Source organism: Octodon degus, unplaced genomic scaffold, assembly GCF_000260255.1.
Source record: "Octodon degus isolate 3935 unplaced genomic scaffold, OctDeg1.0 scaffold00002, whole genome shotgun sequence".
Lineage (NCBI taxonomy): Eukaryota > Metazoa > Chordata > Mammalia > Rodentia > Octodontidae > Octodon > Octodon degus.
In genome coordinates, this window is record NW_004524578.1 from 12,357,986 (window position 1) to 12,369,787 (window position 11,802).

Below are 11,802 nucleotides of genomic sequence, written 5' to 3' on the forward strand. Positions count from 1 at the left end.
ACCTAACCAGGGATTGAAGTCAGGCCCTTAAGCTTGCCAGGGAAGCACTTATTCCACTGAGCCATCTTCCTGGCCCCTAGCTAACTGTACTTAATCAAAAGTAATTTATATTTCAATAGTAAAGTTGTCTTTAAAGGACACATGGAATCATGGTGTCAGTTATTTAATAAACACCTTTCAATTTTTTTTTTTTAATTTAGTACAGGGTCTACAGCGTCTCATTACACAGATCAGACTCGTAGTTATCCTATTTTCAGCCTCCCAAGCACTGAGATTACAGGCGCGCACTGCCACCATGCCCAGTCTCAGATGTTGTCTCAGTGCACCCCAGGGATCAAACCCAGGTCACTGCGCCTGCCTAAGCAAGCACTTTTAGTCCACTGAGCTATCTGGACAGCCCTGACTCTTTCTAAAAATTTTAAATTTAGTATTGCATTAAATTGAAACCACTCTATCAAAACACCCAAAAACAAAAAGACACACTTGGGTAGTTTCCAGATATCAAAGTCTTCCTCCTACTTCCTTCTCATGAATTACTGAAAACATACTGAAGAGATGATGCTTTGATCTACAATTCCAAAAGCCAAACAGATCTAGATCTTAAATTTCACATGAGGCTCAAGCCCTCAATTACAATTGCCCCACTTTGATAACAGCTTATATTTTCTTTTTAAAGAATACACAATTCTTCTTGTAACAATCCCATAGCAAAGGCAAAAGCTTGAATGAAGGTAAAACCATAATGAGGAACTGCTGCCTCCTCTTATCTCCAAACACTGTATACATCCCTAAAACATAAAAGTTAAGCAGAGTCTACTCTTCAAATTCTGCTTCAGTAAAGTTCAAAAAATACTACGACATTATAAAATATGTTGTAAATTGAAATGTAGGCAAATGCTTCGTTATCTAGACTGTTTAAGTGCTCCTCTCAAATCATCTTACCCTCCTCTCCACAACTTTCACATTTTTCATAGCAGAAAAAAAAATGTAAGAGGAACATAAGAAACAATTAAATTTTTAAATAGCTGGCTACAGAAAGCTACTATCAATGTAGTCTGCATTATTTTAAAACTTAAAACACTTTATTTCAAAACCAACAAGACAGACATAAAATTATACTCTAGAATGAAAATTCATCCCGCCCACTGTGTAATGAAGATTCCTGGTGATTATGTCTTGATCTCAATGTTCTCTTTGAAAACTGTCTTTAAAGCTAAAAAATGTTTGTATAAAATGTCCCTTAAAAGTAAACTAGGGGCCGGGGAGATGGCTCAGCGGAATAAGCGCTTCCCTGGCAAGCGCAAGGGTCTGAGTTCAATCCCTGGTTCCACCAAAAAAATAAAAAAAGTAAACTAACATAAATGCCTTTCAAAAAGTGTGAATTTTCAATACAATACACGTTAACAGAGCTGAATCTTAAATAAGGTAGGCCTAAAAACTTCAAAATGATTGGAAAAAGACCAGCCATTTATTAATCACTGAGAAAACAAGGTCAATTATGTTAACCAAGAAAAAGTCATCTTTTCTAAGGTTTTTCTAATTAAATCAAATTGTTCCAATTGTCCTTATGGGTTTTAAACTTGACTTCATTTATAAATAATTTTCGCATCCTATTCAATATTCAACCCCATTATTTCTCAGGTTTGGAACTAAGAGATGCTATTACATAGCAGCAGCAGTTAACACCTCTTGTAATATCACATCATAACATCACTGTCAACCAGAGTGAAGACCTTTCTGTTTGGACTTTCAAGCATAAGAAAGTTCTGAATTACTGAATTACTGGTAATCTCAAATCTTCTAATTTCTGTGAAGGTATGATATAGTTAAGAAAAAGGATAGAACTAGAACAAAGGGCTAGCGAACTTAGGGAATCACACAATAAAATTTTTAGGCTACACGGCTATTTGTTACAACCACCCTCAACTCTTCAATCAGTGGTGGAAGATAACCACAAAGCATCTGTATTAAATACAAGTGTGCTCCAAAAAAGTTTACTTGTAAAAAAGGGAGGATCCCCAATATCCAGATCTAAGAGGAGTATTAGAATAATACCCCAATGTGAACTTGGTTTACATTTTAATTCTGCCTGAGTTGAAGTAAAGAAAACGTAAGTAGAAGTAAATAAACTGTGCTTAGTGAACCTCACAGACCTTGACGGCCCTGTACTGTCCCAAGCTTCACTACTCCCTCTCCATTTGTACAACTCTAACTCAACTACTCAAACTTTCCAGTCACATTTACAACATGGAAACTGGATAATACTTACTGTTTCCAAGGTCTGCTATACTGTACAGGCCTTCTAGATTATCAGTCGGGATTCTCATTTCTGTACAAGACAAAAAAGAACATAATTTTATACATAAAAAAATAGATTAAATGCCATTTATAACAAAGCTGCAACATCTTGTAAGGATCACTCAAGAGACCAAAACAAAGATATGTTTACGTACATGACAGTCCAAAGACAAGACCTAAAAGCCCAAAAGGATCTTAGATTGGCAGCGCAAGAGACTCACATCTAGAATAAGGTACCACTAAAATTACACACCTAAGGGTAGGGTGATGGTTCAGTGGAATAAGCGCTTCCTTGGAAAGCGCAAAGGTTCAATCCCCGGTTCCGCACACAAAAAAAAAAAAAAAAAAAAAACAAAACATCACACACCTATCTCAGCCCCTGAGAACTCGAAAGTAGTGAGCGCATAAATATTTGGGCTCCCTGAGTAGAAGCAATGAGCAACCAAGACTATAAAAACCCAACATCACTTGTGACAACACAGAGTTTTATTTCATCTGTCATCTTCCACCCAATCCAGTTTCAAGCCTTCTGAAAGAAAGTTTCCATTCTCCCCTGCAAGGTCACTCTTAGCATTACCATATTTCCTCACATTATTATGTATTATAATCAGCATAATGTACACAATCAAATCATCCATACTGCTAACCTAAAGAACTTGAAAGAAAACAGAATATCATTAAAAACTATTAGTTTTACTTTTATCTATTCAACTAAGGTAATGCAAATGCTAAACTGTATACTTAGTGAAAAAAAAATTTTACCTATACTTTACACTAGACTCAAATACTTGGTTACTAAACACCAAAAATGGTTCTTTGTATCTTAAATATCTCCTGGATATATGCACAAACTGTGTTAGTCACTACTGTTGAGTATAATTACAATATGTAGGGAGAAGACTAGGGACAGTTATAGCTCAGTTCTTGCATAGTGTGGGTGAGACCCTGGGTCCGGGACAAAATGTAGAAATACCAAAGGGCTGGGCTAAAGAGATAGCTCAGTAGAATAAGCGCCTGCCTGACAAGCGCAAGATCCTGAGTTCAATCCCTGGTACCACCAAAAAAAAAAAAAAAAATCTAAAGCGAAAGAGCTCTCTAAAAGTTCCAGATGAATAAAATTTCAGAAAAAAAAAACACACCCACCCCTCAACTTTAGGACTTAACTTAAAGTTAAGCTATGAAAATGCTTTATGTTTTTAGTTTTGTATTTTAGGGAAGGGACTACAAGGTGTTCAGGGTCTCACTACTAGATCCATCTATTTATAGCCTTCCAAGAGCTGGGATTACAGGCATGCACCACCACACCCAGTCTCAATTGCTGGCTTAGTGAAGCCCCACTCAGGGATTGAACGCCAGGCCGGACCCTGCACCTGCTTGCAGGCACTTTAATCCAGTGAGCTACTTGGCTGGCCCTGAAAGCGCTTTTTTTTAACACCAGCTTTCAGATTAAAAAAACAAGTCCTCATTTTACCTTAAGGAAGCTAAATGGGGGCCAGGGCAATGGCTCAGTAGAATAAGTGCTCCTCTGGCAAGCACAAGGGGGCCTGAGTTCAATCCTGGTTCCGCCAAAAAAAAAAAAAGAGAAAGCTAACTGCATTCAGCCATTTTGACAAATCACCACCATGAAAAAAAGATCTGCTTTAAAATTCCTTGAAGAGTAGGTACTCAAATATCTTCCCAGTTAACAAATACGGCTTAACTAGAGCACATTTTAACTTCTAAATTTAATCTGGGGGGCCTGCCCCTTAGCTCAGTTCTTTAAGTGGCTGCTTCAACAAAGCAGTCAGGCTCAAGTTGCTGTGGTTCGATCCCCACAACTCAAGCCAGCCAAACCTGCCCTGAAGGCATTCAGAGGAAAAAAAAAAAAAAAATCCTTATTCCATTCAGAGGGGGGAAAAAATAAAAATAAAAATAAATTTAATCTGACCTTACAATGAAGGGAAGATTTTGTGGACAAGAACTGGGAAAAACAAGCTGAATTAGCCCCTAACAGAAGGGTAGCACGGAGGTAAGAAGGAATCTTGGTGAAAGAAGCCTCTCGTCTACAACCCTCTGCTCTCCCAAAGGGACAAGGAGAATGCTAAGGAGTCTACATACACAGCTCTGATGTGCTTGTAAATTACCTACCAAGACCAGTTCTCAAGGCTCCAAACAGAAAAGACATCTTACTTTGCATCACTAAAAATACTTTGATAGCAATATGATCGGACCATATCCTCTCCCTTCCCAAAAGGGATACAGTGTGAAATAGCACCTGGCCACATTTTTAAAACAGAATGAGAGGGGCCAGTGAGATAGCTCAGCAGACTAAGCACCTGCCTTAGGCAAGCAGTGGTGCATGCCTGTAATCCCAGGGCTGGGAAGGCTGAAAACACGAGGATGAAAACAAGTCAGAGCAGCATAAGGAGAACCTGTACCAAATAAATAAACTGGAATGAGAAAGAAGAGTTTACCTTGAACAGACTACGAAAACTGGGGTTGGTATGGGGCTCAATGGTAGAGCTCCCGCCTTACATGCACAAAGCCCCAGGTTCGATCCCCCCCCCCATAAAAAAAAAAAAATCAAAGAGCTAGGTGTGGTGGTAAACACCTGTAATCCTGGCTCTCTGGAGGCTGAGGCAGGAGAATTGTTGTAAGTTTGAGATCAGCCTGGGCTACAAAGTGAGCTCAAGGCCAGCCTGAACAAACAGCAAGACCCTGTCTCAAAAAGTCAAAAATAATTTTTAAAAAAGTAAAGGAGAGGAGCCAGGGAGATAGCTCAGTGGAATAAGTGCTTCCTTGGCAAGCACAAGGGTCTGAGTTCAATCCCCAGTTCCACCAAAAAAAAAAAAAGTAAAGGAGAATTTCCAAAATACACACCCCACTGAGTTTTATTTATACGGTATGTCAAAACTTATTTGATTTTGATGATACTCAGATGTTATAGAAGCAAGTATTACTTTGAAAATATATGATTCAGGGGCCAGGGAGATGGCTCAGTGGAATAAGCTCTTCCCTGGCAAGCGCAAGGGCCTGCCTGAGTTCAATCCCTGGTTCCGCAAAAAAAAAAAAAAAATACGATTCAAACAAAATATACTCTAGTTTCCAATAATACAGGCTAATCCAGAAACAGGCAATTTGAAAATAAGTCTACATTTAGCTGGACATAGTGGCACATGCCTGTAACAGAACTTCAGAGGCTTAAAGCAGAAAGATCCGCAACACTTGAAGAGTGGCCCGTGTTAGTGAGTTCAAAGCCACCCTGAGACTGTATCTCAAAGAAACAAAGAAGTCTGTATTCAATCTGAAAGGGGATAGTACCTGGTAAAATGAGGTATTGCTCTCTGAAGCATAAAAATATCTTAAAGGGTAGTAAATAGATTTTATCAGACAAGCAATCTACAATCCCTCATTTATAATCTTGGCTAGCTGTAAATATTTCATAAAAATATACCTGACTTTAGATATACTTATTAGAAAAATCAATAACTGCTTTTATTGCAATATTCTAAATCTTCTTTGTTTAAAAATAACCTCATATTCCAATTACTTTTTCATAAGTACTTATGCTATTTATTAACATTCTGGAATACCTAAAAATGTATAACAAAGTCAATTGCCTCACCTCTGACACTATTCTAGTTGTTCCATCACAGAGGTAACACATGATTTGCAATTTTAAAATTATGAAGTTTGTATAAAATAATTTAATACTTACCATTATTTATATCCAACTTTTTTTTTTTCCCAGACATAGTTTCACTGAATAGTACAGGCTGACCTGGACTCACTATGAAGCCCAGGTTTGCCTCAAACTCAAAGTGATTATCCTGCCTCAGCCTCTTGAGTACTGGGGTTACAGCAAGCACCACTATTCCCAGCCTATGTCAAACAATTTAAGAGCTAAGAGGGACCCTAAGAGATTGTGAAGTCCCTACTTTCATACAGAAAGTAGACGAAGGTGTACAGAACAAAATGTCAATATTGTAGGGCTTGTTTACATTATGGCTGTCTCCTGATCACTGAATTTCTACTGTATCACATACCTGTGATTAAAACAGACAAGTCCTCAAAATTTCCTCCCTCTTTACACAAATAAAAACCTCAAAGGAGAAAAAAATAAACCATCAATAGGTGAAATTTTTAGATAGTCAAGAAACTGAGGGCCAAGTTGATAGTGCAGCTCCTTAAGTGTCTGCCTGGCAAGCCCAAGGTCCTGAGTTCAATATCTGGTACAAAACAAGAAACTACATGGTAATGCTAGGTGTGGTGGCGCACACCTATTATATCCCAGCACTTGGAAGCTGAGGCAGGATTGCCAACTTGAGCGCAAGGGCAGCCTGGGCTACAGTGAGGTCAAGGCAGCCTGAACTACATATAGCAAGAACTTGTCTCAAAAAACACTGAATAGTAGACTAAATTTTAAAGTTTTATTGAAAATTATCTATTTCACATATCTTGCCATGTCTTGGCTCAAAAAACCTGTGGTTCAGCTACAGCACAGCATTCACTTCTATGAAATCTCAAGTTAATTTTTAAAAGTTATCAAAATAGTAAATACAATCTAACCTAATAACCACTAGATCAGATTCTCAGGATTCAAAAATAGCTCAAAAGGCAACACACTAACTTATACTTTGGTTCTTAATAAGTAACACTAGTAAACCTTCTTCTTGAAATAAAGTAATTTAAAGCAATCCAACAAAATCTACTTAACTGCTGTGTATTTATTATACGTGATACAATTTTTTTTTTTTTTTGGAACCGGGGCTTGAACTCAGGCCCTTGCGCTTCTTGCCAAGGAAGCGCTTATTCCACTGAGCCATCTCCGTGGCCCCTAGGTGATACAATTTTAATCTATGTATAACAGTACCCACATTTACATTTGCTTTCAAAGAGAAGCCTATTTGTGTATTACATACAAAACTAACAAAAGTGAACATAAACACTATCATAAAGATCCAGGTACATGTGGATTTTCCTAAAATGACTTATTATAATCCTTTATCTTGTTAGTTATGAAAGATGCATTACATTAAACTGAAAATTAACTTACAGGTTACTGTATCACTTAAAACATTTTTAAGATTTCATATTAACAAAGATAAAAATTCTCATTTAAAATTTCTAATCCTTAATAAAAAGAAAAAAAAATAAAATAAAATAAAATAAAATTTCTAATCTTCACCTCATTTTTCTGTTACTTAATAGATCAAATTATTCTTCTGAGAGACCATTATAAATATAGTACCTATGAATATTCAAACTTATGCCTCACATTAAAAAAATTCAATTTTTGTATGAGTGCCAACATAGGAATGCCAATTTAATACCCTATCAACTACATAAAGAACACCTTAATCTTGGCATGTGTGTTAAAGAAGCTGGGGCGGGGGGTGGTCTGGAAGATAGCTCAGTAGAATGAGCACTTCCTGGCAAGGGAAGGGTCCTGAGTTCAATCCCCAGTACCGCAAAATAAATAAATAAATAAATAACATAGAGAAGCTTGGGGATGGAAGACCGCTATCTTGGCTTTTTTGGTTTTGTCTCATTCTTAAAACATAGCTAAAGTGTAACGCCCAATTGTTTTACACACAAATACAAACTTGATCAAAGTGCACAAACTATTAAAAAGGAAAATAATCAAAGAAAGGCAATAAAAATATCCTATCACCTATTTGACTAAACGGATTGAGCTAAATGCTAATCAACAAATGTTGGTCCTTTCTACAAATAATTTCAGGTAAATTAACTTGCCCTTAAAGTCTCTGGCCAATCCACTACTATTGTGGACTGCTGGACTGTGTTCAATTATTTTGCTGAATTCACGCACTTATAGTATTTAGATGCCAATGGAATACCCATTTTTGACAGGACTAAACAAAAAAACGGGATACAAAGGAAGGACCATTTTGTATCCGTATATGCAGAATAGTTAGATATACAGCTACTTTCAATTAATTCAATGAGAAGAAAGATTTGTACTAATAGTGTTTGGTCAGGATATTCTGTCTGCATGTTGTACTATGGATAACCACTAAGAAGATAACAATGCACAATGTATTAATTATTGAAACTGTGCTATTAATCAGTTTTGAAACTGTCTCATTGATATTTCTCAATAAAATAAAATAAAAAATAAAGTCTCTTTCCATTTACTTAGTCTTTTTAACTTTTCCAACCTTATTATAATTAATACTTCCTCTGGTCAAACACCAATAACCTGATATTAATTTCTAGACTGTTTTAACTTTACATATACTTGTATGTCCTTAAAATATCAGCAGTTATATTTTCTTCGATCATGAATCTAGTTTTAAAACGTTAACATATCGGGCACATGGTATGCTAAAGCCCAGAATGTATCTATTGTACTGGAAAAATATTTCTACCTTTACTAGCAATTACTAAGCTTTAAATTAGAAATCTCTTAAATATAATATTCTACATACTACAAAACAACTCATTATTACACTAGTTTATAAACTAATGAAGATAGGTAAAACATTAATAAAACTAATATATGAAAATGCAGAATTTTAAAAATGTAGTTCTAAAAATTCTAAGATGAGGGAGTGCATTTAGACCATTTTTAAAATGTATTCTGTATCATTAAGGTTAAAGGATACACCTTTCAGACTAGAAAGACAATAGTGTTGATGTTTACTGCAGACTTAACCATAGGTTTAAAGCACCATTTTAATGGAAAATACTAACCGTCTTACTGTTGAAGATACAAATTGCAATATAAGTATTTTGATATAAGATAAAGGAAATTGATGGGTCATTTCTCATCTTCTAAGATACAAAAAAGTCCAGTTTGTTTCACCAACTAACTTTAGCATTTTTCTGCGCATATGTTGCTAAATATTCAATTTCCAATGGTGAGTTCCAATGCTCCACAAGAAATTATTTACTTACTTGCGATATAAAATAAGACTTTCCCCAAACATTTTCTTTATCCTTAGAGGTTAAAATTCCAAAGTCTCAGTCTTCAAAATCACATACCTTTAGAGGAAAACAAACAATATTCTAAACATTTTATTGATAAAGCAATAAACATCAAACAGGAATACTTAAAAACCTTCTGATTATATGAAAAAGTACTAAAATCCATGGTCAATTTAAAGTATTCTTCCCTATCTCCAATAAATGCATTTTTTTGAATATTTAGAATTTAAAATCACTCATGGTGTATTTATACTGTGGTATTAAAGGAAAAAATACCTTTAGTCCATGATCTTTCCCAAAATACAATATGCTTTTCTATTCCCAAAATTAAACAAAGGCTTAAAATCTTTTAGTGCATTGGCTATGTACATATATTTTTAATCTTATTAAATGAAGTTGGAAGGCTTTGAAAAATAATTTCTGATATGTAACTTTATAAAAATCATAATCACTGCTACTTGAAATGTAAATCATCAAAAAGCAAAACAGAAACCCAAGAATGTAATTTTTATGTCAAAGTAACAATTTGCCAGTTCTTACCTGAGATAAAAGAGCTGTACATATTCAGAACCACCAGCAACCAAATTAATTTTAATCTTGTAAGTTACCTTCAAAAAAAAAAAGGAAGATGACATCAATGTTTTTGATTTTTTAGTATTTGTTGGCCAAAAATTGTGTGATGAAACGATGAGAAAATATTCCAAAGACAAAATCTACGGGTAAATTTCAGAGAAGGCTCATGGTCACACAACCTGCGCATTTATAGCTGCAATTATTTTTTTTTATGTTTTTATCAGTCATTTCTTTCATCTTTTGGATATGTTCAAGAATACTGGAGATCATGGCTTTGAGATTTCAAAAAAATACAGAGAATTCAAGTCTTTGGACAGAGTTAAGACAGTGACCTTGCTTTTATTTTTCCTATTTTGATGCCAGGCAATAAACAAAAACAAAGGAAAAGTTTAGCACTTAAAAGACTAATTATCCTAAAATTTCCTTGATCATTTAAAGATGCCTTCTACAGTTAGGAGCAATTAAATATTAACTCGTCCAAGAGAAACTGGTGAAACTAAAATGGCCACTGGTTACTTTAAATTTTAAACCACAAGTTATCTGATCTCACCCACTGGGATATTAGCTTGTTCCTTTAAGTAAGTCTACAACTGTATCTCTGACCTTACATTTAAGCCAATGAATATTCTGTCTCTTTTCTAACTCATTTACCTTGTAAAAACATCTCATGATGCTAAACTACTGGCAATTATTTTTGAATTTTACTATCTAAAAATGATTCCGAAGAACTAGATTCTGAGTATTTAAAACCACTGCGGTGTTTAAATATCTCAAAAACGTTTCAGAAGCAAATTGTTACTTAAACAGGTTCTGTAAAACCAAGATATGCGCAACTGATGTAATATGTATAACTATATGAAACCTACCCCCCCAAAAAAATTTTTAACTAGAAAAAAATATCCATTGGAATACTGTGAGATAAACCAGTATCTTTGATATCAGATGACCATACTAGTTTTCCCAACAACATTTTTACGCAGATCTGCATCTTTAACACACATAAGCTCTACAGAATAAAAATATTTTACAATAAACAAAGGTTTGTGCGCACCTAATTTTTTCTTCAAGCCATTAAACCTAAATTCCCCTTCAAACATGCCTTTTTAAATTACAGACTATGTGGAGAACTCTGCGATTTCCTCAAACCTGTATTTTTAACACTACTCCGTTTCAAGCCCACCTAGATTTTTATACATGCAACAAATATGGCTCCTCTCCGTCGCCTATTACCGAGTGCAGTCCGACTTCAACGTTCACACGGGAAAGTAACTTCACCTAGAGACCTGGTGTCAGAATATTGCTTGGGAAAAGTTTTTCCATCACGGCTTGGGATACTACACAACAAGATTATGAACTTCAACTCTGAAACACTAGGAACTGACCTAAGTACGTGTTCACGTCCAGGTGGGAGAAGTTAGACAACGGCTCCCGACGACCTTTCGAAAAAGTATCCAGCAGTATATTCCACCATATTCAACGATCAGGATGTCAAAACGATTGTGTCGTAATTCCCAGCAAAATAAAACCATCCTAATCGAACGTCATCACCTAGCCCCGTAAGGATCGAACCCCCCTTCCATGAAAACACCCTGGGCGACGCGGTACCCTGGCTCTTCCTAATTCCTCCAACTTGCATTTTCAAAAGACAACCTTACCATCGTAAAGCTTTGGTAAGTAGCAAGGATCTCCGCATCCACAACCCTGCGACCGTTTTGAAAATCAGCTTTGAAAGAGTTAAAAGCCAACACCCAATGGGGGGGAAACCACAAGTTATATTTTTGTTTCAATGTAGTCAGGGCTCCATTGTTCTTTTAAAATTCAACCTCCAGGACCAGTTCCCACCTCACCGGAAAGAGATTAAAAAGCTCCTCCGATGGAGAACCGGAAAGGGGGCTTTTTGTTTCATCCTAAAGCTCCGGAGACACCGCAGGACGCGCGAGGGCTCCCGCGCGCCGGCCCGCCGCCGCCCCTCTCCCGGCGGGTCGGGGTCCCGCCGCGAGG

The 11,802-nt window shown here is 36.2% G+C and overlaps 1 long non-coding RNA gene across 4 annotated transcripts in view; it reads right to left on the reverse strand.

Annotated features, from left to right (window-relative positions):
- The window catches only part of LOC111815427, a 16,374-nt gene that overhangs the window by 2,996 nt on the left and 1,576 nt on the right, over positions 1-11,802 (reverse strand). The window contains exons 1-4 of one of the 4 annotated variants that reach the window (XR_002820126.1): positions 11,649-11,671; positions 9,769-9,836; positions 9,199-9,285; positions 2,270-2,329 (exon numbers count right to left, since the gene is read on the reverse strand). This is a non-coding gene — a long non-coding RNA (uncharacterized LOC111815427). The other 3 variants (XR_002820125.1, XR_002820122.1, XR_002820123.1) reach the window with 3 other exon arrangements.